Source organism: Pelobates fuscus, chromosome 9 (genome assembly GCF_036172605.1).
Source record: "Pelobates fuscus isolate aPelFus1 chromosome 9, aPelFus1.pri, whole genome shotgun sequence".
Lineage (NCBI taxonomy): Eukaryota > Metazoa > Chordata > Amphibia > Anura > Pelobatidae > Pelobates > Pelobates fuscus.
Genome location: NC_086325.1, coordinates 155,339,396 through 155,366,215, shown reverse-complemented (window position 1 = coordinate 155,366,215; position 26,820 = coordinate 155,339,396). Strand labels below are relative to the sequence as shown.

The 26,820-nt window shown below is 42.1% G+C and overlaps 1 protein-coding gene across 2 annotated transcripts in view; it reads left to right on the top strand.

The window, feature by feature from the left end:
• The window catches only part of DAB2IP (DAB2 interacting protein), a 586,435-nt gene that overhangs the window by 77,548 nt on the left and 482,067 nt on the right, over window positions 1-26,820 (top strand). The window contains exon 1 of one of the 2 annotated variants that reach the window (XM_063432815.1): window positions 24,286-24,303. The exons of the other annotated variant lie outside the window; for it this stretch is intronic. The gene's annotated coding sequence lies outside the window, so the exon portion shown is untranslated. Of the gene's footprint in view, window positions 1-24,285; window positions 24,304-26,820 lie in introns of those variants that run through there. 2 annotated transcript variants of the gene reach the window in all.

Here is a 26,820-nt window from a genome sequence, read left to right as displayed (position 1 = left end):
TTAACAGACCGTGGTGTTCAAACCGTCATGAGAAATATACCTGCGAAAATGCTGGAACAAAACTGCTGTTTCCAAATTGTAAACTATATAAAGTAGCTCGTCCAATAATATTTTTACCTGTTACTCTTTTACGCATTGGATCAGTTTGAACAAAATTAGCTTCCTGTTTTAAGATACATTCTATTTATTTTATTACCATATATATATATATATATATATATATATATATATATATATATATATATATATATATATATATATATATATATTTTTTTTTTTTTTTAATGGTTTCTCCATGGGGGAAGGGCTGGACTGGCCCACCGGGATACCGGGAAATTTCCCGGTGGGCCGTCGGCACCTGGGGCCGAGCAGGCAGATGGCTTTTCTGGCGGCCGCAGAGGGAGCTCTTTTGGAGGCCACAGGGGGAGCTGGCTGTTCTGTCTCTGCTCCCCCGCCCTCGCACACAGATTAATGAGACCGGGGCCGGAATATGACGTTAAATTCCGGCCCCGGTCTCATTAAGCTGCGTGCGAGGGAGCAGAGACAGAAGAGCCAGCTCCCCCATGCGGCCGCCAGAAGAGCCAGCTCCCCCATGCGGCCGCCAGAAGAGCCAGCTCCCCTATGCGGCCGCCAGAAGAGCCAGCTCCCCCATGCGGCCGCCAGAAGAGCCAGCTCCCCCATGCGGCCGCCAGAAGAGCCAGCTCCCCCATGCGGCCGCCAGAAGAGCCAGCTCCCCCATGCGGCCGCCAGAAGAGCCAGCTCCCCCATGCGGCCGCCAGAAGAGCCAGCTCCCCCATGCGGCCGCCAGAAGAGCCAGCTCCCCCATGCGGCCGCCAGAAGAGCCAGCTCCCCCATGCGGCCGCCAGAAGAGCCAGCTCCCCCATGCGGCCGCCAGAAGAGCCAGCTCCCCCATGCGGCCGCCAGAAGAGCCAGCTCCCCCATGCGGCCGCCAGAAGAGCCAGCTCCCCCATGCGGCCGCCAGAAGAGCCAGCTCCCCCATGCGGCCGCCAGAAGAGCCAGCTCCCCCATGCGGCCGCCAGCACACAGGTAGAAATTGTCTGTCATGGTGTGTGTGTCTGTCTGTGTCATGCAGTGTGTGTCTGTCTGTGTCATGCAGTGTGTGTCTGTCTGTGTCATGCAGTGTGTGTCTGTCTGTGTCATGCAGTGTGTGTCTGTCTGTGTCATGCAGTGTGTGTCTGTCTGTGTCATGCAGTGTGTGTCTGTCTGTGTCATGCAGTGTGTGTCTGTCATGTAATGTGTGTCTGTCTGTGTCACGGTCTGTCTGTGTCACGGTCTGTCTGTGTCACGGTCTGTCTGTGTCATGGTGTGTATGTGTTTGTCATGGTGTGTGTCTGTCTGTGTCATGTAATGTGTGTATGTGTTTGTCATGGGGTGTGTGTGTCTGTCTGTGTCATGGTGTGTCTGTCATGGTGTGTGTGTTTCTGTCTGTGTCACTGTGTGTGTGTGTGTGTGTGTCTGTGTTACGATCTGTCTGTGTCATGGTGTGTGTCTGTCATGGTATGTATGTGTGTGTGTATGTGTGTTTTTACTCACCTTTTTTTTTTTTTTTGTTTCCCCCCCCCCCCCCCCCCACGTCGTGCTGGTCTCCCCTCGACTGGCCCTGCCTCTATGGCTGAGATCATCAAGCTTGATGATCTCAGCCAATCCGCACTGACACAGGAAGCACCTCTAGTGACTGTCTGAGTGTCTGTTACTAGGAAGCAATGTAAACACTGCCTTTTTGTTTGTCTGAGGCTGTGTATCAATCAGCTTGTGTCAGTGAGATTGTCTGTGTCTGCATGTGAGTATGCTTACTGTATAATTACAATTTTTACTCTGAAAGGACCAATATTTTCTATTGGAAAAAGCAGATTGTCCCAGTAAGGAAGTATTTCCCAAGTAAATGGATTAATCTCATAAGAGCAAGCATTAGGCTGCTACTAGGATAGGACCTGCCGAATATGTGGTACTTTGACGTTGTGGCAGGCTTATGCAATGTATGATCATATAATGTAACTAAACCCCCATCATTTTTTGCCTAGGCGAGGTGTTTTTAAATAAAACTATTACAATCTCTAAGATTTGAAATCACTGTTTCGTTAATAAGCGAGTGCGCTGGATTCTGTATTTTGTGTGTGTGTGTGTGTGTGTGTATATATATATACAGGGCTGCCATCAGAAATTTTGGGGCCCCTGACAAAGCACAAGGTCTGGGCCCCCTTCCCGGGCCCGCCCACGCCATACCTAGTCCGCTGACAATGATGCAGGATTGAATGTGGTGTGTATAGTGGAAGTGAATTAGAATGTGTGTAATGGATGTAGTGTTTGTTTGTATTAGATACTGTTTGTGCAGTGAATGCAGAGTGTGTGTTTGTGTAGCGGATGCAGTGTGTATAGTGAACGCAGTGTGTGTTTGAGTAGTGGATGTAGTGTGTGTACAGTGATGTAGTGTGTGTTTGTTTAGTGGATGCAGTGTCTGTAGTGGATGTAGTGTGTGTATTAGATGCAGTGTCTGTGTATAGTGAATGCAGAGTGTTTCAATTTGTGGTGGATGTAGTGTGTGTACTGTGAATACAGGATGTTGGTGTAGTGGATGCTGTGTGTACAGTTAATGCAGAGTGTGTGTCGGTATAGTGAATCCAGAGTGTGTGCATAGTTTAGTGAATGCAGAGTGTGTGTTAGTGTGTAATGAATGCAGAGTGTGTGTTAGTGTGTAATGAATGCAGAGTGTGTGTTAGTGTGTAATGAATGCAGAGTGTGTGTTAGTGTGTAATGAATGCAGAGTGTGTGTTAGTGTGCAGTGAATGCAGAGTGTGTCAGTGTAATGAATGTAGTGTGTGTGTTAATGTGTAGTGAATGCAGAGAGTGTGTTAGTGTGTAGCAGATGCAGAGTGTGTGTGTTAGTGTAGTGAATGCAGAGTGTGTTAATGTGTAGTGAATGCAGAGGGTGTGTTAGTGTGTAGCGGATGCAGAGTGTGTCTTAGTGTAGTGAATGCAGAGTGTTAATGTGTAGTGAATGCAGAGAGTGTTTGAGTAGTGGATGTAGTGTGTGTTTGTGTGGTGGATGTAGTGTTTGTATGTACTAGATTAAATGTGTTTAGTGGATGCAGTGTCTGTAGTGGATGTAGTGTGTGTATTCGACGCAGTGTCTGTGTATAGTGAATGCAGAGTGTTTCAATTTGTGGTGGATGTAGTGTGTGTACTGTGAATACAGGATGTTTGTGTAGTGGATGCTGTGTGTACAGTTAATGCAGAGTGTATGTTAGTGTAGTGAATCCAGAGTGTGTGTCAGTATAGTGAATCCAGAGTGTGTGTCAGTATAGTGAATCCAGAGTGTGTGTCAGTATAGTGAATCCAGAGTGTGTGTCAGTATAGTGAATCCAGAGTGTGTGTCAGTATAGTGAATCCAGAGTGTGTGTCAGTATAGTGAATCCAGAGTGTGTGCATAGTTTAGTGATTGCAGAGTGTGTGTTAGTGTGTAGTGAATGCAGAGTGTGTCAGTGCAATGAATGTAGTGTGTGTGTAAATTTGTAGTGAATGCATAGTGTGTGTTAATGTGTAGTGAATGCAGAGAGTGTGTTAGTGTAGTGAATGCAGAGTGTTAATGTGTAGTGAATGCAGATAGTGTGTTAGTGTGTAGCGGATGCCGAGTGTGTGTTAGTGTAGTGAATGCAGAGTGTTAATGTGTAGTGAATGCAGAGAGTGTGTTAGTGTGTAGCGGATGCAGAGTGTGTGTTAGTGTAGTGAATGCAGAGTGTGTTAATGTGTAGCGATGTTGAGTGTGTGTCAGTATAGTGGATGCAGTGAGTGTGTTAGTGTGCAGTGTATGCAGAGTGCAAGTTATATTAGTGAATGCAGTGTGTGTATTGTATTAGTGTATGCAGTGTGTGTATTATATTAGTGTATGCAGTGTGTGTTGTGTTAGTGTATGCAGTGTGTGTTGTGTTAGTGTATGCAGTGTGTGTTGTTTGTGTATGCAGAGTGTGTGTTGTATTAGTGTATGCAGTGTGTGTTGTGTTAGTGTATGCAGTGTGTTGTGTTAGTGTATGAATAGTGTGTGTTGTGTTAGTGTGTGCAGTGTGTCTGTTGTGCCAGTGTATGTAGTGTGTGTTGTGTTAGTGTATGCAGTGTCTCGGTGTGTGTTGTTAGTGTATGTAGTGTGTGTCTTGTGTCCGTCTATGCAGTGTGTGTGTTGTCAGTGTATGTAGTGTGTTGTGTTAGTGTATGCAGTGTGTGTTGTATTAGTGTATGCAGTGTGTGTTGTGTTAGTGTATGCAGTGTGTGTTGTGTTAGTGTATGCAGTGTGTGTGTTGTGTTAGTGTATGCAGTGTGTGTGTTGTGTCAGTGTATGTAGTGTGTGTTGTGTTAGTGTATGCAGTGTGTGTGTGTTGTGTTAGTGTATGCAGTGTGTGTGTGTTGTGTTAGTGTATGCAGTGTGTGTTGTGTTAGTGTATGCAGTGTATGTGTTGTGTCAGTGTATGCAGTGTGTGTGTGTTGTGTTAGTGTATGCAGTGTGTGTGTGTTGTGTCAGTGTATGCAGTGTGTGTGTTGTGTCAGTGTATGCAGTGTGTGTGTGTGTTGTGTCAGTGTATGCAGTGTGTGTGTGTGTGTTGTGTCAGTGTATGCAGTGTGTGTGTTGTGTCAGTGTATGCATTGTGTGTGTGTGTTGTGTCAGTGTATGCAGTGTGTTTGTGTGTTGTGTCAGTGTATGCAGTGTGTGTGTTGTGTCATTGTATGCAGTGTGTGTGTGTTGTGTCAGTGTATGCAGTGTGTGTTGTGTCAGTGTATGCAGTGTGTGTATGTAGTGTGTGTGTGTGTGTGTGTAAATGTGCAAACTGGGGGGGGGGAGGGGAGGGGGAGTAAGGGGCATTTTCACATACATTTTTTATTTATTTTAAATGTTATTTTAAATTTATTTTTGAATTAAATGTTACCCCCCCCCCCCTCCCTGCTTACCTTTGTCCAGGGTGGGGGGGAGATTCCATGATCCCTGGTGGTCCGGTGGGGGGGAGATTCCATCCCTGGTGGTCCCATGGGGGGGCCCCCGGCTCCCTGTTACCGCAGAGGGGGCCCAGGCAGCACACTGCTTCTTCTCTGCTCGTCTCTTCCAATAACTCTCGCGAGACCCGCGGAGCGTTGCCATGGCAACCGGGTCTCGCGAGAGTTATTAGAAGAGAGAAGAGAGGAGAAGCTGTGTGCTGGGCCCCCTCTGCGGTAACAGGGAGCCGGGGGCCCGCGGCTGCACACATAGATAGCGATATTCGCTATCTATGTGTGCAGAGAGGGAAAGTGGGGCCCAGGGACTGCCAGAGCAGTCCGGGCCCCCCAGGTCCGCCGGGCCCGTGACAACCGTCATGGTTGTCACCCCCTGATGGCGGCCCTGTATATATATATATATATATATATATATATATATATATATATATATATATATATATATATAATCTCAATATCATCTGGGGTGGCAAGACATAGCCTTACATATTGCATGCGACAATATATGGCGCAATGACTTATGGGGCTGGCATAGATTTTATTTTTTTCCCAGGGCTGCTTTGGAATCCCCAGTCCTGCATGAGGGTGCACCAAGCACTGTATTTAGTGCAAGGCAAACGAGGCATTTGGCTTGGGCGGCACTTTCCAGGGGGTGGCAAAAATGCAGCCTCCCACAAGTCCCCTGGCAAATACCTTTGTTTGCCTGCACTTATGGGAGGCCCAAGAGTTGGCACAGCTGGCCACCTTAGAGCCCCCCCCCCCCCCCAAGGTGCCAGGACAGTTTCTATGCGGGCGGCGAGGGAACGCTGTTGTGAGCTCTTCCTGCTCAGCTCTCTCGCGACCCAATGTGATGTCACTCCGGCACCCGGCATTACTAAGCGGCATGCGAGGGGACTGAACGGGAGGATCAGAGCTACCTCGTCGCCTATTTTGCGCTCCATCCCCCCTCCACCCCCACCCTTGCTTGCCCGCCCGCCCTCCTTCCTGCCAGCCCAGCAACCCAACTGGACCCCAGGTAAAAATACATCCAGCTCTCCCAAAGGTAGGGAGGCTCGGTAGATTTAAATTAAAAGTAAATAATTATTTGTAAATGTGGGGGGAAATCCGTCTGTCAGTGTGTGTGTGTTTGTGTGTTTGTCAGTAAATGTGTTATATCTGTCAGTGAGTTTGTTTGTCTGTCAATTAATGTGTTTGTCTGTCAATTAATGTGTTTGTCTGTCAATGAATGTGTTTGTCTGTCAGTGAATGTGTGTGTGTTTGTTTGTCTGTCAGTGAATGTGTGTTTATATCTGTGAGTGTCTGTCAATGAGTTTGTCAGTGAATGTGTGTTTCTGTGAGTGATTTTGTGTATCTGTTAGTGAATGTGTGTATGTTTATCAGTTAGTGTGTGTGTGTCTTACAGTGCTTGTGTGAGTGTCAATCAGTGAATGTGTGAGTATGTGTGTCTGCCAGTGAGTGTATGTCCGTATATCTGAGAGTGTGTGCCGGTCAGTAAGTGTGTGTGTCTGTGTGTATGTCAGTCAAAGCATGTGTTAGTCTTGAACAGAAAGAGGTATGGCCTTGACCGGAAGGGTTGGGGCAAATTTTAATTAGTGCTGCCCAAGTTCTTTCATGCCCAGGGCAGAACAAATTCAAAATACACCACTGGGTGCACCTGACTCTGACCATAACTAGCTGTAGGAAATTGATGCACTGTCTTGATGTATACGCGTGTTTGTGTGTTTGCGCATGTATACATTTTTTTTAATTTTTTTTTTGGGGGGGGGAGATGCTTGTATCTATAGTTTGACAATACAGAAAATAACGTTAACTCTGTTCTACCTGTGAAAGTCGAAGATTTCTAATGGAAATAATGCAAGGTGAAAAGCTGAGGCCATACTGTATCGCACCCGTTGCCAGTTCTTGACAATATTTTCCCGAAAATAGATCAAAAACTCTTTTATGCAGTTTGTATATCGCCGTTTGAACAGCTGAATGTATCGATGGAGAAGGCCGATATGAAATCTGCAGCTGTTGTCTGTGAAAATAAATTTGGTCCTAGCACACCCACCAAAATACACATGGTCTATATCCGTGCCCTCTGTGGCTGAGAATATTCTATGCATACATTGATATAGGCGTCACTCTGTGGCCCCTAGACTAAAACGCCCATCATCCTCTAATAATGGTGTCTTGAACACATGCTGTATGACTCTTGATGTCATTGTCCTTCTTTTCTCATGTCGAATTCTTGGTTACGAAATCACTAGGGAGCAGAGATGGTGCCTCTTATAGCACACGCCTCTCGTGCTCTGCTCCTTAGTTTTCCTCTTACAATGGATCTGTGAAGTGCTGGGATATGACTAGGAGGATGTGGATAGGCCAACCATAAGAGTCGTATATCAGGAAGCACAGATCTCCTCTGTCTTCTAGACCACCACTAATACCTGACCAGGTGGAAATGTAAAACCGGATTAGTTCCTGTAAAAAAAAAAATTAAATAAATAAAAATAAAAATATATATATATATATATATAATTTTGGTTTTTAATATAAGATTATGGGATGTAACTTAAGATCAGGACTGTATAGGGAGTCCTGTTAACATGTGGGTGCTTGGAGGGTCTCTTTATGCAGTGGTTTTTGTTTTGTGTTATTTTTTTTATCTTGTTTGCTTTTTTTAATCTGCTTTATAAGCAGCTGCTTTCTGGCCGTATTCTGTACAAGATTTTATATTTTTTTTAATTGTTCCAGTTTTTGTATAATTGTTAAACAGTGATTCTTATCCTTTTGCTTGGATTTAATTTACAAGCCCTTTCTATAATAAAATCAATTGGAACATTTGGATATGTTTCTCAATTATCATAATTAATTGGATTCTTTGGAGCAGGGCGATTAAGTTTGTATTAAGATGATTAAACTGAAATCATGGAGTACTGACTTGCATGGCGTTTGTGTTGATTACAAAATAACACTTTTTAAAAACTATTATTTTGATCTTTTGAAATTTTGTTTTAATATTTATTTATTAAAAAAAAAATTGGAATTTATTTTTTTTAGACCAATTTGTGTTCCTTTTATTACAATTCTCTGTTAAGTAAATCCATATTGTTAATGAAGACACCCAAAAGTGCATTGTGGAAGCCATTCTAATTCCTTGGGACCATAATCACTACAGCTGCATGTAATGGGTATGGTGCAAATATTTAAGGGGACCATTCCACCTTTATTTATTTGGTCAGATTGAATGTGGCTTGAGAAAAAAAAAACAAAAAAAAGAAAAACTGGCCTCTCCCTGGCACCTATAGCCTTCGCCAAAACCATTGCAGGATTTACACTTTCACATTATCACTATCCATTCTGTCCATCATAGATGGCATGGATGTGCTTAGAGCACTGTAGTGATTCCCAAGTGTCCCTTGTTTAGAAATGACAGTCCCATACGAATGGGACATGGCCATGACACACGACAAAGACATACGCGAGAGCCCACCAGGGGCATCCCCCCCATTACTCACACTACAATGACCAATAAGCCAGCAACCCTAGCTCCCCTCCCCACTTACCAGACAGCTCCGAGCACAGATACACCCCGACACACGAACCTCTGCCGCCCACTAATCTCACCTTCCCCGGTTAGCATCATTAACAGCTAGGCTTCGAACCTCATACCCGGAGCACCAGCGACAGACCCTCCCTACTAGACCTACTCGCCGAGATCTGATACGAGTCACTACCAAATAAGATACACAACTGAACACCCGTTCAACTGAGGAAACCCCACACGACAAGTAATGTGACATGAGAAACCTACCAGATATACTTACCCACCCCCAAAATAACACCCAAATCATACACCCCAATGGAACGCCAAAACTACCCACTACCGTGAAAATGTCCACACCCTACTACAAAAATAGACGGATCTGAATCACGCAACTATTATTGCAACACTGTTCATGGTATAAATATGGTGCAACCATCACATGCCGTAACGCGGTGATCAACTCGTTGAGTAGCCAAACTACACAGGCTCCTTCAGCCCAAACCATCACATGCTCTGTAAACTAACTGATACCATGTTATAATATGTTACTCATGCACTCTGTATCTCCTGTAACCCTTCTCAAACTGCTTTGTAATACGAATTTATAACAAAATAAAAACATTTGGAATAAAAAAAAAAAAAAAGAAATGACAGTCCATAGTTTGGGTCCAAATCACTTAGTCATTCTCTTCTATCCTGATGTCCCTCTTTTCTAGGAGCTCCATATTGTTGTTGTGTCTGAGTGTATAACAGAGCTCCACAGCAATAATACTCCCAGTAATGTGTCTGAGTGTATAACAGAGCTTCACAGCAATAATACTCCCAGTAATGTGTCCGAGTGTATAACAGAGCTCCACAGCAATAATACTCCCAGCAATGTGTCTGAGTGTATAACAGAGCTCCACAGCAATAATACTCCCAGTAATGTGTCCGAGTGTATAACAGAGCTCCACAGCAATAATACTCCCAATAATGTGTCTGAGCGTATAACAGAGCTCCACAGCAATAATACTCCCAGTAATGTGTCTGAGTGTATAACAGAGCTCCACGGCAATAATACTCCCAGTAATGTGTCTGAGTGTATAACAGAGCTCCACAGCAATAATACTCCCAGTAATGTGTCCGAGTGTATAACAGAGCTCCACAGCAATAATACTCCCAGTAATGTGTCTGAGTGTATAACAGAGCTCCACAGCAATAATACTCCCAGTAATGTGTCTGGGTGTATAACAGAGCTCCACAGCAGTAATACTCCCAGTAATGTGTCTGAGGGTATAACAGAGCTCCACAGCAATAATACTCCCAGTAATGTGTCTGAGTATATCACAGAGCTCCACAGCAATAATACTCCCAGTAATGTGTCTGAGTGTATAGCAGAGCTCCACAGCAAAAATACTCCCAGTAATGTGTCTGTGTATAACAGAGCTCCACAGCAATAATACTCCCAGTATAGTGTGTGAGTGTATAACAGAGCTCCACAACAATAATACTCCCAGTAATGTGAGTGTATAACAGAGCTCCACAGCAATAATACTCCCAGTAATGTGTCTGAGGGTATAACAGAGCTCCACAGCAATAATACTCCCAGTAATGTGTCTGAGTGTATAACAGAGCTCCACAACAATAATACTCCCAGTAATGTGAGTGTATAACAGAGCTCCCCAGCTATAATACTCCCAGTAATGTGTATGAGTGTATAACAGAGCTCCACAGCAATAATACTCCCAGTAATGTGTCTGAGTGTATAACAGAGCTCCACAGTAATAATACTCCCAGTAATGTGTCTGACTGTATAACAGAGCTCCACAGCAATAATACTCCCAGTAATGTGTCTGGGTGTATAACAGAGCTCCACAGCAGTAATACTCCCAGTAATGTGTCTGAGGGTATAACAGAGCTCCACAGCAATAATACTCCCAGTAATGTGTGTGTATAACAGAGCCCACAGCAATAATACTCCCAGTATAGTGTCTGAGTGTATAACAGAGCCCCACAGCAATAATACTCCCAGTAATGTGTGTGTATAACAGAGCCCACAGCAATAATACTCCCAGCAATGTGTCTGAGTGTATAACAGAGCTCCCCAGCAATAATACTCCCAGTAATGTGTCTGAGTGTATGACAGAGCTCCACAGCAATAATACTCCCAATAATGTGAGTGTATAACAGAGCTCCACAGCAATAATACTCCCAGTGATGTGTCTGAGTGTATAACAGAGCTCCACAGCAATAATACTCCCAGTAATGTGTCTGAGTGTATAACAGAGCTCCACAGCAATAATACTCCCAGTAATGTGTGTGAGTGTATAACAGAGCTCCACAGCAATAATACTCCCAGCAATGTGTCTGAGTGTATAACAGAGCTCCACAGCAATAATACTCCCAGTAATGTGTCTGTGTGTATAACAGAGCTCCACAGCAATAATACTCCCAGTAATGTGTCTGAGTGTATAACAGAGCTCCACAGCAATAATACTCCCAGTAATGTGTCTGTGTATAACAGAGCCCCACAGCAATAATACTCCCAGTAATGTGTCTGAGTGTATAACAGAGATCCACAGCAATAATACTCCCAGTAATGTGTGTGAGTGTATAACAGAGCTCCACAGTAATAATACTCCCAGTAATGTGTCTGCGTGTATAACAGAGCTCCACAGTAATAATACTCCCAGTAATGTGTCTGAGTGTATAACAGAGCTCCACAGCAATAATACTCCCAGTAATGTGTCTGAATGTATAACAGAGCTCCACAGCAATAATACTCCCAGCAATGTGTCTGTGTGTATAACAGAGCTCCACAGCAATAATACTCCCAGTAATGTGTCTGAGTGTATAACAGAGCCCCACAGCAATAATAATCCCAGTAATGTGTCTGAGTGTATAACAGAGCTCCACAGCAATAATACTCCCAGTAATGTGTCTGAGTGTATAACAGAGCTCCACAGCAATAATACTCCCAGTAATGTGTCTGAGTGTATAACAGAACTCCACAGCAATAATACTCCCAGTAATGTGTGAGTGTATAACAGAGCCCCACAGCAATAATACTCCCAGTAATGTGTCTGCGTGTATAACAGAGCTCCACGGCAATAATACTCCCAGTAATGTGCCTGAGTGTATAACAGAGCTCCACAGCAATAATACTCCCAGTAATGTGTCTTAGTGTATAACAGAGCTCCACAGCAATAATACTCCCAGTAATGTGTCTGACTGTATAACAGAGCTCCACAGCAATAATACTCCCAGTAATGTGCCTGAGTGTATAACAGAGCTCCACAGCAATAATACTCCCAGTAATGTGTCTTAGTGTATAACAGAGCTCCACAGCAATAATACTCCCAGTAATGTGTCTGTGTATAACAGAGCTCCACAGCAATAATACTCCCAGTAATGTGTCTGAATGTATAACAGAGATCCACAGCAATAATACTCCCAGTAATGTGTCTGAGTGTATAACAGAGCTCCATAGCAATAATACTCCCAGTAATGTGTCTGAGTGTATAACAGAGCTCCACAGCAATAATACTCCCAGTAATGTGTCTGAGTGTATAACAGAGCTCCACAGCAATAATACTCCCAGTAATGTGTCTGAGTGTATAACAGAGCCCCACAGCAATAATACTCCCAGTAATGTGTCTGAGTGTATAATAGAGCTCCATAGCAATAATACTCCCAGTAATGTGTCTGAGTGTATAACAGAGCTCCACAGCAATAATACTCCCAGTAATGTGTCTGAGTGTATAACAGAGCTCCACAGTAATAATACTCCCAGTAATGTGTCTGAGTGTATAACAGAGCTCCACAGCAATAATACTCCCAGTAATGTGTCTGAGTGTATAACAGAGCTCCACAGTAATAATACTCCCAGTAATGTGTCTGAGTGTATAACAGAGCTCCACAGCAATAATACTCCCAGTAATGTGTCTTTACGATAAGTTTCTCCACAATCAAGATACTGTTCTTGTGCCAAATTACATTTTAGCTGCAAAGTTTTAGTAAGTCCTTCAAAAGTTCTCGGAACAGCCCCAGTCCCTGGCCACACTCAAACACCTAAAATACAAGATCCCCCTCTTTCAGTTTAGGTGATTATGATACTTAGAATGTCCCGTTAAATATTATTTTCTAAACAATTTCAAAAAGTTTGGAGATGTCATGTTTCTTTTTTTACGTGACCCCCCCCAAGCTCAATTGGGTTAAATCAGTTGTTTTGTATAGCCGTTACTGGTTTCCAAAAATGTTGTGCTCATTATATGCTGATTCAGATATAAATTGTACCTGCCACCATGAGTTTTTTTTTTAAATAGGTTTTAAAGTTGGTGCATTAACCAACAAATCCCTCATGCCAACCTTGGGTAACATTCATGTATTAATTTGATGCTTTACAGAAGGTGGGATGAACGTAAAAACTAGTATTTAAAACAGTTGATGGAAAGAACATGATTAACGTTGACACAGATTCACGGTTTTTGATTATTTTTATTTCTTTTTTTTTTAAATCCATATATATATGACTACCCATGCTGGCAGCGCAAGGCACATATATTTTGATTAGGCACCTTTCTATCACGAATAAAAGTACGGTATACATAGACTATTAAGGACAGCGTGTAATGAAAATAAATGTCCCCACCACTTTCCATCTTGAATCGCCTTAACAAAGTGTTCTAAAAAAAAATAAATTGTATCTGCCGTGTAGATTTACGCTTCGCTTGTAAAAAATAGCATCGCCAGTTTTCAAGTCCCACTTTCAGTGCGTTCGTGTTACGAGTAATTCATTAACATTGGGGGTTTATTAGTAATAAACAGGCAAGTTATAAAGTGTGAGCTAGCAGACAATTTAAGTCCTGGCTTAAGACTCCGGATGCTATTTATCACTTGTCAAGTTTGCTTATTACTTTAGTAAAACATTTTTATTGGTGTACAGCCAATTTACATATATAAATTAACGTCTCGAGTGTACAGAAAGTATTGCAACGTTGCAGTATGTCTTTTATGCCTTTTTAGAGTGCGTTGTTCTGCATACATTATTTAAAACCCTATAATCACGACCGTGTGCTGTAGTGGTTATGGTTCCAGGTCAGCCCTGCCGCTCCCAATAAGAAGTAGGGAAACCATTTTACAACCGGTTTACTTCTGTCTTGGGGCTCTGCTGGACACTGTTCTCTGCCTCCACTGTGGCTGGAAGTTCTCTGTTCTGAGCGAAGGTCAGCAGTGCAGGACTTGGCTCATTGGCTGAGAGCAATCAGCTGACACCCTCACCCAATGAACTGGCTCTTGCTAGGTCCTTACTGTTATCACTTGCACCGGCGGAGTTGCTGGTAACCTCCGAGGACCTCCTTTAAGTAGTCACACTTTTTTAAAACTGTTTGACTACTTATAATGGGAAAAGGGCCTCCTTTTATATGCCAGGGCCATCTGGCACCATAACCACCACAGTGTACTTTACCAGTTATGGTGATTTTATGGTTTGGGGGGGGGGGTGGTTTCAGATTACGGGAGTTATTCCAAGGGTGCTGGTAAGCTTCAGCTTTTCTTTGGCATAAGAGATGTATTCAAATGAAAAAAACCAAAGCTGGTATTCACTCGAATTTGTCACTTGACATAGGCATTTACAGAGATTTTAAAAGTTTAAATAAAAAAAAAAAAATCCTTTTACTGATGCTCTGTTGACCCTCTGCCCGTTTGGGGTAAATAGGCTCAGTATGCAGAGAGCGATCGAGGAGCTGTCACTTTAGGAGAAAGTCTCAGAAGCTTACAATGCGTCAAAGCAGGCAGGACAATCCAGAGGCAAGGCCAGGCAACAGAGGTTCCAGATCAGGAAACCGGATTAGACAACTCAGACTGATAATGGAGACTTGTAACTTCTAGGGAGCTCACAAGACATTTATGAACAATGAGCCTAGAGTGGACCGGGTTAAAATAGGGGAGAGAAAGGGGAAACCCTCCCATGAGGAGCGGTTTAGAGGCCCATGTTTTTCACTGCCTTTACCTGGTTTGAAGGTGTCCACTCCCCCTTTGTGGGCGGGACCCACAATCCAGCAGATTTCCACCATATCATGTTGCTCCAAGTGGGGAACATCAGGTAGGGTGGGCAGGGGGGCCAGAGGATGAGCATGTTACTCCTCCTTCTCCCAGCAACGAGCTGTCAGTCCAAGCAGCAAAGGGAACATACTGCTGGGGACTCTCGTTGAGCATTAAACCTTAGAAACTATTTAACCCCTAAAGAAAGGGCAGCATCAAGGGAGTCACAACAAAATATCCACTTAAATAAGATGAAGCAGTTGTCCCAAGAGTGTTTGTTTAAGCAGAAAAGTTTTGGTGCATAGATGTCCAAATACTCAATGTAAACATTGCCAATATTGTCTATGCAGGCGGCCGCCCAACTGTCCCAATTTTATTGAGGTTGTCCAGGATTTTGGGTGTTGTCCAGACTTTATCTGATGTCCTGCTTTTGGGGAACTGTCCCCACACAAGCATAGCACAAAACAATAGGGAGGGCCAGCACTCCACTAGAAATGTGGGTGCATATCTCCAAGGTCTAGCTCACATCTCAGAAAAGCAATAAGGAGCCGCAACACCAAAATAAATGTCAGAGATTTATTCCTCCAATGTGGAACTGGCAACGTTTCGATCCCACTTCAGGGTCTTTCACAAGCCTGGCAGTAACATCTGAAATCTGTTCGAAACGTTGCTGTTTTTTCATTGAAATTAGCTATTTATTGTTACATCAAAATATTGATGTAACGTGGTGCACACAGCAACTTGTAGAGCAGTCCTCATTTTTCTTTTATTCTTCCAATTAATAGAGCAATTTTTGCTAAAAGTTTTTTGCATTGGATTACGTTTTTTTTTTTAAATAAAAATGTATTAGAAAAAAAATGTGAGCCCCTGAATATAAAGTATAAACAGGAACACTTGCGGTAAAACTATTTGTTTTTAATGTGAGAGTTGTCCTCTAATTCTGTGTGCTATGCAAAACCGCTTCCAAGGAGATTTTATTTTCTGTGATCGGACACATCTATCCATTCTTGAGTTCTATGCTTGTCATCTATGGAGAAGGCCTGCTGTGTGAAATAAATCCTCTAGATGGAATATCACGGCTTGCACCCTGCTCTTTCCCACCCACAGCGCTAAAGAACTTGACCCCACTGTTGCGCCCTTCCATTCACAAACGAGGCCCCCCAATGTGGTGACTCGCTGCGATCACACAAGCAAACAGATGAATGACAGCAGGTCTTGAAGGGAAATCAGTTTTATTCAAAGCCAACATGTTCCTTTATGATTTTAAACAAAACCGAGCGCAGCCTGCTAGATAGGGGGTTCCAGAATTATTTCTTCGAAAATAAGACATGAGGATTTGATTGTTGTGTTTCTCACCTATTCACCAAGCAATACTGCTAGTCTTGCTGACATTTATTAATAATTCAGCAATGTGGGGATTTATATGCAAACATAATCTTTGTTTGTTATTTTGTGATAGCACAGGAATACGTGTTTTCATTCTATCTCGGCTTCAAACTCCTTTTTAAAGGAACACTCCCAAGAACCATAACCAGTTCAGCCAGCCCCTGGTGCAGAGAACACAATTTGGACGGTGTGACTGGACCTCTATGTCAGGACACGTTGGCCATAAAATTGTCTTTGTTTAACTGTGGAATAAATTGTATCAGTAGATGAACTAGACCAGGGATTTCAAACTGTGAGTAGAGATTGCTGTAAATCCCCAGATTAGTCTAACCATAGCAATGGACCACTTCACAATATAGAACATAGGAACATGTGCAATATGACCACTTTTTATGCACCCCATGTGTCCGTTCATTTCAATATCCTTACTCTGATTTCAAAAGAGTAAATATACTTTGGCTTGCTTGAAGTGCTTTATGGGTGAAGAACGAGTGCTTTCTTTTCACTTTACAATAAGTACAGATTTTAACAAAAAAATCTCACTTTTTTTTAAAATATACCTTCTTACACCCCACCTGGCTTTCAATTAGGCAACTAGTCATGTTACTTCCAGGTTTGGTTAACTCAGTGGAGCTAAACTCAAGGCAACAATTGCTCAGAGCACCTGCCTTGCAAAGACTTCTCATCGAGCTGCATTGGGAAGTCTGTGGTTGGACAGTCACAGAACGTCTGGGTTGGGGAACAAGATGAATGCTTGCAAAGGCTTTAGAAAAGAGATCTGCAGCTTTTTGAAGCCGTTTTAGATGAACATCAATGAAATGCATAATTAAATGTTTTGATTGGGGTTACATTTACTAAATCGTGACGTTTTGTGTTTGGGCAGTGGAGTGTCCCTTTTATACCTGGGAGCATAGTCTGAGGTGGTCTGTGTAAGATGCAGGTTTGTCTTGCCTACTCTTTGACCTGGATGCACTAGAATGACGCAGGACATCAATTCCAATGGCTTCAGATAGTTTTTCTTTATATTTAATGAGCTAGAGGAGAAGTAGAGAACAAATCTGCACCGTTGCAGGATACACCGCAAGATCTGTGTCCATCATGAGCATCATTAAAGAGTTTAGATGTAACGCATTCCTCCTGAGTTCAGCTGCTGAATGGAGCCTTTGTTAAATTCGAGGAGGACACAATTAGGACTGCAGTGAGCGTTTCGAGCCACGATGACAAGCTTGTGATGTATTTGACAATTTATTGAGGAAATTTCAGTGTGAGAAGATAGTATGATTGACATGTAATAAGAGAATGTTTCTGAAAATGCTGATACTGATATAGAATACAAGAAGCTGATCTATAAAATGTTTACTTTCATTTTTTTGTAAATCTTCTTGTGCGTCCATGTGACATGAACCAATGAGACACAGACATATCGTTCACCACATAAGAGATCCAATTGCCCACAAATAGTAAACCATCTACTCATATTGAGAAAAGAAAAACAATCGCAGATGTAGGCTTTAGGCAAGAGGAAAAAAATATTCACTAGATTTCTGAATTGGTAACCGTATTGTAATAGTTAAAATCCAAGATTTAGACTTTCCAGTAGATCCTCTGTTGACCAGTGGGTGTTAGCATATGACCGTTTTTTTTTTGTCCAGTAATGAACATGCCAAGTGCTTTGGAAGTTGGAGATAGAAGGTACTTTTTATACCATCACATGTAAAATGTTCGAGAAATTCCAGAGCAATTGTACTCCTACAAATTGAAAAGTTAGTACTATATGAGATCCACTCACATTTGGTTGAGCTATCTAAGAGCGCTGCTTTGTGGCGCGTGGACGGTATAATCCCCGTCTAAGGATATATACCTATGCATACTTGCATTGCATTTGGAGTACCAGCATTGCCTACACCACCATATATCCTTAGACGGGGGTTATACTGTCCACGCACAACCAAGCAGAGCTCTTAGATAGCTCAACCAAATGTGAGTGGATCTCACATAATACTAACTTTTCAAATTGTATTTTACTATACTGCATTGCATTATTATTGTTTTTTTCTGTTATTCTGAGGTCTAAAGTATTACACCATCTGAAGATTTATGTACGTATAAGCTTCGGGCGCGGTATACGCCATTTATTTCATTTTAAAGCGGATTGTGTGATGGGTTTCGTCATTCAACCTCCTGTGCGTTTACTAGTATTTTCTATGAGACACATGTCCTATTCCGAGCTTCAATTGATTTTCAGTGACTTTTCTGTAAATTGGGGTGCCATATGTATTAGAGAGAATAATGAGACTCAGATTCCAATAAAGAAAAGTCCTGCCAGATTTGGGCCACTTGGCCAGTATGTACGTATCTGGTGTTTTTTATTGTTGTTTCTTTTACTTTTATAGATCAAAAGAGCCTTTTTATTTTTTTTCTCTTCTTGTTGTTGACTGTTTGTTACATTTGGTCACATCAAATTTGACATGTTCTCGGAAACCCAGGGAGAGAGAGAAATACACTAAGGTTGATTAATTTAATCTCTGCTGTGGTTCATTGGACAAGTTAATTGGGGTTCACTGGCTCCCCCTTCTATGTTTGTCGTTGACATAACTCAATCCTGCTTTCCCTTTGGCTTTGTCCCTAATGAAATAAACTTCAGTCCTACCAGGAAAATAAAGCCGAAATCTTGTGTTCATAAATCACTGACCCAGGAATGGCAACGTCTACTCTTTCATGTCTTCGCTATGGAGAGACAGAGCTCTTAAACCAATTAGTAAGTAATGGGCTCTCACAGCCAAGAAACGTTCAGGGACAACATTATGTAAACCCTTTTGTCGGTCTTAATATTTAACACGTTCAGTATCCGAATGTTTTTACACATTTATTATTATATAGTGTTGTAAAGGTTAAAAAAACAAACCAATAAAAGTAAATCTAGCATAAAAAATTGCATGATTACCCATAACTACATTTACATATTTCAGATATCTTAATTTTCCTCCAGTCTCTATTTGTCTCCCCCATGTGCCTCTTGTCTCAGTCCCAGAGTGTCTCTCACCATCTTCCCATCTTACAGGTTTGCTCACCACTTCCTTTGTACCAGGTAATTCACCATAACTTCCCCTGCAGGGTCTCTTGCAGACATCTTCCCCCTAGGGAGCCTCTTGCCATTCCCTCCTCCCCACAGTGTGTTGGTAGATGACCCCCACCACCCAGTCAGTCGACCACGTCCCCACCTCAAGTGTTCGACCATTTTTCCACACCTCCACCTGAACACACCAGGGTACTCATGAGTTCATAACCACTGCACCAGGTTAGGCAACCTACGGCACTTCAGATGTTGTGGAGCAGTACATCTCCCTTGATCCTTTGTTAGCATTATGAATGTAAGAGCATGATGGGAGATGTAGTTAAAAAAAATATGGAGTGAGGAAGGCTGCCTACCCTTACACTACATGCTATAGTGGTTATGGTGCTTGACGTCTTTCTGTTAAATCTTTCTACAGGGAAAGAAAAAGAAAATATACAAGTTAAAAAAATAACCGTTGCATTTAGAGATTCTTGAAGTAGATAATCAATCGGCACATCCCACTTCTATCAATCATTGGAGCTAGCATGAGTCAGAATAGTTTGAGACTGGTCGGTTCTAATCCAAGAAGTAGGTGAAACACTGGATAACGGTGCTTTAGACACCTGACGTTTGGATAGATTGATTTGAGTAGATCTAGGGAATCCTTGGCAGATGATTTAAATCAGGTGAAGGGTTTGAGTTAACACAAATTCTCTTGTTGCAAATCAAGGCCATTTTCTTCAAAATTGTCACGTCTCACACCCGACAAAGAGCATTCCGCAGCTCTCGTAGACTTAAAACTGATGAGTAATCGTTTTCAGTCCAATTATACGTTGCTTTCATCAAATATACATTTCTGTAATGCACCTGCAGCACAGTAAATAACATGGGTATGGGACGCACCATGACACAACAAAAACGTAGGATCGGGAATCTTTGAAATGCTAGAGAGTGATGTACTAAGGTGTGATATAAGAGGAAGGAGGGGAAAAAAAGTATCCATAGATATTTTCTGCTATAGAACAAGGCAGCTCTGATTGTTCTTTGCTTTGTTCCTGTGAATTCCTGAATAATAACACTAAAACTTTTTGACCCCCTTTTCAATGCCACTCGCAGCTGTCCAGAAGAGTCTATTGAGACAGTTTTTCACTTTTTGAAGTAAGAGATGCTCTTTTTTGGGTGGGTCTGGTCCCACAACGTCTCAACCCCCTACACTTTTAATTTCTACATATGTGGAGAGGCCTTTTTTTTTTTCTCTCATTTATTTATTTATTTATTTTGATTACATTATTGGGGGAAATTCTCTCTAGACTTGATTTGCTTAGTTAGTCCTTCCTTGTGACTTATTTCAATTCTTTATGAATGGTGGCTTAAAAAATCTGTAAGGCATTAAAATGTTCATTAAAAGCACTTATACTGTCAGAAACAAACCGGTTAGTTTGTTCAGGCGTGGAGTAAAAGGATTTTGATTTGAACGAACTAGCCGAAACACATTTTTGCACACGTCTAACAGAAACCCAGCTGTACACACTTGAATTGACTCCTTAAAAAAACAAAACAAAAAAAAAACACGAATGATCTATATTTTGTCTCCGTTCACGTCACTAATTCAAGTTTGCAGCATTTACATGGGCCGAAAACCATGCCAAAGTCATAGGTTTCTGCATTGTCCACTAATGCACGAGCCATATCCTCTGTTTGCACACACTGCTTGATTCCCCCCAAAAAGATATTTAAAGTTGGATGGAGAGGAAATAGTAGGATATGGAAATAATCTTGAGAAGCCTGTGTTCTCTATTATGAAGACTCTCTGATTTATTGCTGAGGGGTATTTTTGAAAAGTTTTTAAACATTGCCCTTAGAAGGGTCATCATAGCTTTTCATCATTATTAATCGACTGTTTGTCACCACTGAGGTTAGAACGAAAAAAGCTCCAGGCCACAGTTATCAGCATAGTCTGTGGCTATCTCTAGAAGTTTTGCTCTGAATTGGACTAATGGTAGATATCTTATTGAGCAGTTTGCCAACTGGCAACGAAAATTGTGAATTAGCAGTCTCCTATCTTCCAAAAGAAATCCAAGGTCTTTGTCACTGCTACCAACTTTAGAATTGGGTATAGGACCCTTGTTACTTGAGTCCTTGTCATGGTACCTGGGTACTCTCTAGGCGTCATTCAACTGTGAGTTTGAACATGCTGAGCTATTCCCGTGTCAATGTGAATGCACAGCAATCATGTCGATGTCACATATATTTTCCTTCCATTGATTCCAACGTGGATTGCTTGCCTGATGGTGCCTCTCATAGACTTAGGCACTTGCATTATTTTTCGCCACACCTTTGATCGCGCTTGTTCTGCCTTCACCACATTAGGTTTTCCAGAAGGATCTTTCCTTACTATATAACTATGTTGTTGTTGTTATTGCGCACGAGTAAGAAACACGTCTATGGACAATCCTGAAAGACTGAGATCTTCTATTGGTCTTCTCGTGTGTGGACAATAAAACGCTTGCTCCCATCAAACATTACGAGTGACAGCTGGAGGAGATATGTGCTTGAATACCTGAAATACGTCTGCAACCCACCGTCAACAGTTCCAAGTTAGAGGAAACTTTTGATAAAAATATTGCTAGAACAATCACTCAACGTGAACGAGTACCTTTTTTTTTTTTTGTGCTTTTCTGAATGACGGTTGATGGGAAATTCCAAAGTAATATACATGTTTTTTTTTTTTTGCAAGATTCTATCTTCACGAAAACATTAAAAGGAACACTGCTGCTTTAATTAAATCCACGATCAAGCCATATACGTATCATCCCCGATTGCTCCAATACACCTGCTTGTTTCTTTCTACAAGAAGAGCTCTCATTACCATGCTTGTTGTCCATTTGTTTACACCTCATTTATGTTGTACAACATGGCAGTACATCCAGCCTTTTATAGTTACATGTTTCATATATGTCTACTGATTAGAATATTGGCAACGGACGCAGGATCCACCCAACACCCAGGTGGCCATACTTACCTAATTAAGACACCTCATACCAGATAAACGCATAGGCCTCAGTCAAGACCGCAACACAGAAATCCAGCACAGGCACGACCCACTAGCCCCATGACTACGGACTGATGACCACGCTGTTACACCAGTTCGTTATATGGTGTAAGTGTTTACCAAACCAATGATACCCTAAAATGCCACTACCATAGAGACAACGATTAACACTTATGGTAACAGTGGCCAGGGGACACTGCTGTACATTGTACCGATATTACCTACCGTAACTCGTTGACTGCACTTTGGATCTACGCAACTTGGTGCATTGTGTTCATTCTATTACCGGCACAGTTTCCAGTTAATTTTTTGTTTCCTGTACATATTGCTGTCCAAATGATGTTTGATCTCACATATCATAAGAGCTACAGCTGTGTACGCTGTTCACTAATTGTCAACATGTAACCATGACGAAAGGCAAAAATAAATATTGCCAAAAAACAAAAAAGAATATTGGGGAAAAAAGTGACATCAAACCACCTGTGCATTTTCTTTGATATCTCTGCCTTGGAGAGACAATTCATGACAGCCTGAAGTCTGGGACATTTTGAAATGCTTGTAAATTAAATGTTTTGTTGATCTTATTTGTCCTTCTAAGAGCTAATACTACTGGGAGGTGGACGAGAAATTAGTGGACAAGTCTTTAAATTTTTTTTAGAATGGACTGGTCGTTAATATTTATCATGTTTAGAACTCAACCTAATCTAATGTTTTAAAAATAGATCTAAATTTTCCATTAAATGGAAAATATTCTCTCCCCCCCCCCCCCTTTTTTTTTTTACTTTAAATGTATTTATTTTTGCTGTGCATGTACAGATCATCCTTGAACGCCATAGATGCATAAATGCTAAACAGTGGCATGAAAAACTGCACATTTTTTGTTTTATTAACAAGCTTAACATATATATCTCAGTAGTGAGTAAATTGGTAGTCAACAGTAGATTTAGTGATGTGAAAGTGTGAAACAGAGTGGCATTTGGAAGAAGAGCAGATAATAACTAAAGAGAAGCATGCCACATCAAATAAAGGACCCTGAAGCCCAAAACTGAAACTCCTAGCTGGTCAGAGAGGTACGAGCATACTCCAGTATAGCTGCTCATTAGCCCAAGGAGAGGCAACCCCAGTCCCCAAGCAGATATTAGCTGAACCCCTTCACCAGCATGACACAATCCCAAGCTTTACTCTAAGGCCAGTTGCCGCTATCACAACCAAGTAAGTTGTTTTCAGGAGTGTGTAGACCTCTGATGTCGGGTGGTAGCAATGCAGTGGGAGCTGTATTGAAGGAGTTGTATGTGGTGAGGAGATGGAGTTTTGCAGAAACCTTAGGCGGTTCCCGGTACTTGATGATGTAGCTCAGCTTTATGGGTCTCAGCAGCCTGCTCCCCGTGGTAACTGCTTTGTGTGTAGTCGACCTCCGCATGGATCCTCAGTGTCTATTGGTAGCACCCTCGGACGGGCCTCAGGAGCCATGTGAGCCATGGCTCGGATAATATTGCACAGGATTGCCTGTTAGGGGCATCATGAGCCCTGAGGGAGATCACCTCCTCCGTGGAGTGCTCATCAGGCTCAGCTGCCATTTTGAGAGCTTTGGGCCAGTGGGGCTCCAGGGTAGGCTAAGATGACCCCCACCGGCCCAAAGGGAGGGGGGGAAGCAGGGCCAGTACCACCCAGAGCTGATTGACCGGTATTTGCACATCGGCAGGATAGCAGGGGGGCAGTTGTCCGCCCCACACACCACCTGGGTAAGCCCAAGTAGGCCTCAGCCACAGAGATTCTTCTCCCCCGAAGGGTCCAAAAGTAAGTTACTGGCCTGTTCTCAGGAACAGCACCTTGTAGTGCAGTTGCCTTCCGTGTCTCAGCACAAGATGAGGAGCCAACCAGTTTTTTGGGACCAAATAGGGGGAATGTCACAGGAGCTGATCTTTCATGTGATTACTCCGCATGGTGGCCTGCCCCGCCCCCTCTCTCTCTCTTCTTTTTAAAGTTTAAAAGCAGTTTGATGTTCTGTAGATTTTGAGTTTGCCGTTATTTATTTGAAAGGTTTTTACTTTTTATTTATGTTGTATTGACTGGGAATCTCTGAATGTACGCCATCTTGTTTTGATGTTTTTGTTTGTTTTTTAAATCCCTAAATCCCTTGCCTTTTAGCTACTTTAATTCCTTGATCCATTGAATTCCTGACTAGGTTTCTATCCTCTTCACTTTCAGGTGGTTTGCATGATTTCTGGACTTCACAGAGAGGAGGTGACGGCACCCAGTGGACCACAGGTGAGCTGTCAAACCATTCAGTAATGCTTTGACTACTTACACTAGGAGGGCGCCAGGTCACTAGGCAGTCTGTAGACATTATTGTCCTTGGAGTGTTCCTTTGACGAATAGGCAATGACCACATTGCACGGTTTTTAAACTCTAGCTATTTTGACACATTTACTGAAAACAATACTGAACTGGATTAAAAATGGGTAAAAGAAAAAAAGATTGCATTTGGTGTCTGGTATAAAAGCAGTGCTTTCAGATTCTGAACCTTATACAGAGTATAGGATCTGGAATAAGTACAAAGCATCATTTTTAAACAAAATATGAACTTAATACTCCCAGCAGGATACACAATCACAAAGTTTTATTGACTTGCTTTAAGGCAAGGGAATGATAAATGGAAGTTCTGTGAAGTACTATTAATAGATTAAAAAAAAAAACCCCAAAAAACTTGGTGTGTCCCTCACATGAAGGAATACGGCACCCTCTGTATGAGCCAGCTGGCTGGTATCATCCCCTCCTGGTATCAGTCGGTGCAATTCGCACACCCCTAGCTGAAGCAATTCTGTTGTCCCCCCTCCCTTCGTTGACATTAATACAACCCACCTGACTCAAAAGGGTTGGGAAATGGACAGTGGAAAATGGACCAGGGTTGGGAAATTGACCATGTCTATCCGCCATTGTTTTATTATCTTCAACCAGAAACCCATAGATGGGAATGGTAGGACAGTAACATTCATTTTTATGTAGCCTCAACCACCCATGTGTGGAGACAGTTTAGTACTCCCTCAATGTGGAGGCAGTTTAGTACTCCCTCAATTCCATTTTAGAACCTCACCCACTGCTCATGGCTGTGGGATTTAAATAGGCCCACCCATGAGATAGAAAATATATATATATATACACACAATGTCTTATAAATTGAGAAAGCACCTAACCTCTGGGGGGAAGAGGAGGGGCCTGTGTGAAGTCTCTCCCTGGTAATTTATAGGTCCCCACGGTGGCATATAACTATAGTGACTGCTCACTGTTTAGTAGACCTACGGCAGGGGGTCGGACCATATACGAGGTATAACTCCTCCCGTATATGAATATGGGAGTCATGTTGACCTCCATAGGCTTTTTTCTGTTTTTTTTTGTTTTTTTAACCTCAGAGTGTTTTTTTCCATGATTCACCTGCTGACTACTATTGTTGTAAGTGGGTAAACTTTTTTTTTTATCCAGACCAAATGCAGCCTTATGCGGAACCTGCTCCACAAATCCTGACATTGTTGCACTCTATGAACAATATCTGGATTTCGTAGTCCGAGAGGTTCCATGCTGCGGCTAATGGTTTTGCCCCATTGAGATCAGGGCCATTTGGACTTTAGAAAGAAAAAAAAAACAAACCCCAGAGAATAAAGGGACAAAAATGACATAGGCTGATTGAGCAATACAAAAAAGACAGATGACAGAAATAAAATGGGTGGAAAAGACAGCTGCAGCGTGAGATACAGATAAATTATAGAAAACTGTGTACTATGACCATAACCCCATCGCAATGCTTCCCACAGAAAATGAAAAGAAACAAGATTGTTGCAGGCACATTCTGTATGTGATTCTGCCCTAGAATATTATCCAGCCAGTTTCCATCACTGAGAGGAGAATTTGTTGGTATTGAAAAGTGCTGAGAACACGATTCTGTCACACCTAATTAGTCTCCAGTTTTCAATCAATCTCGGCAGTGGGGAGTATGGCTCGATAGATCAGAGGCCACCATTTGAAGGTCCGTCCGTTACTGTGAGATAAAGCATGTCAAAGAGAGGTTCATGCTTCCGAGCAATAATCAATTGATTCGTAGTGTATGAACCAAGTTAGAATGCCTCTGTCTACTTCAAAAGATACCCTTAAAGAAAGTAAGAGGTTTAAGGAGCTTTCAATCAATCAATGATTCAACTAAAGCCTTATGAATGCAATATTCTCACATTACCTGCACAACACAACAAGAAGATAACAAGACGATCACTCTTGTAGGCTGTAAATACTGTTAATTGACCAGTCCTTTTATCAGGCTGTTACGGATTGTATTTGTATCTTTTTTTTCCCAGAGCTTTTCAGTTTAGTTTAATTCTGTGACTCTTCACCGCTTTTATTGAAAGGGGAAATGTCACAAACCTCCTCCGAACTCTCCACCAAAACATGACGTGGCCAGGAAATCTTACAAATCTCTTGTGTATAAAGAGACATTGGATAACCTCTACTTTTTTTTTTTAAATTCTTTATTTTTCGTTGTGCATGAAAGAACAGTATGCTTGCGTAGCCCCAACAGCAGTCGCAAGTAGTATGGTAACAGGCAAAACAAGCATAGCAATGCATAAGAATAGACCGCACATTTTTGGGATTAAGGTGAGAAGAGGTGTAGACAGTAGGCTGACATAACATAGAAATGTAAGCATGCCTAACTGTCTGTGGTGATAATGTAAGTGTTCTACATTTGTGGTACATGCTGGTGAGATTATAAATTCAACATTGATTTGTATGAGCTGACTA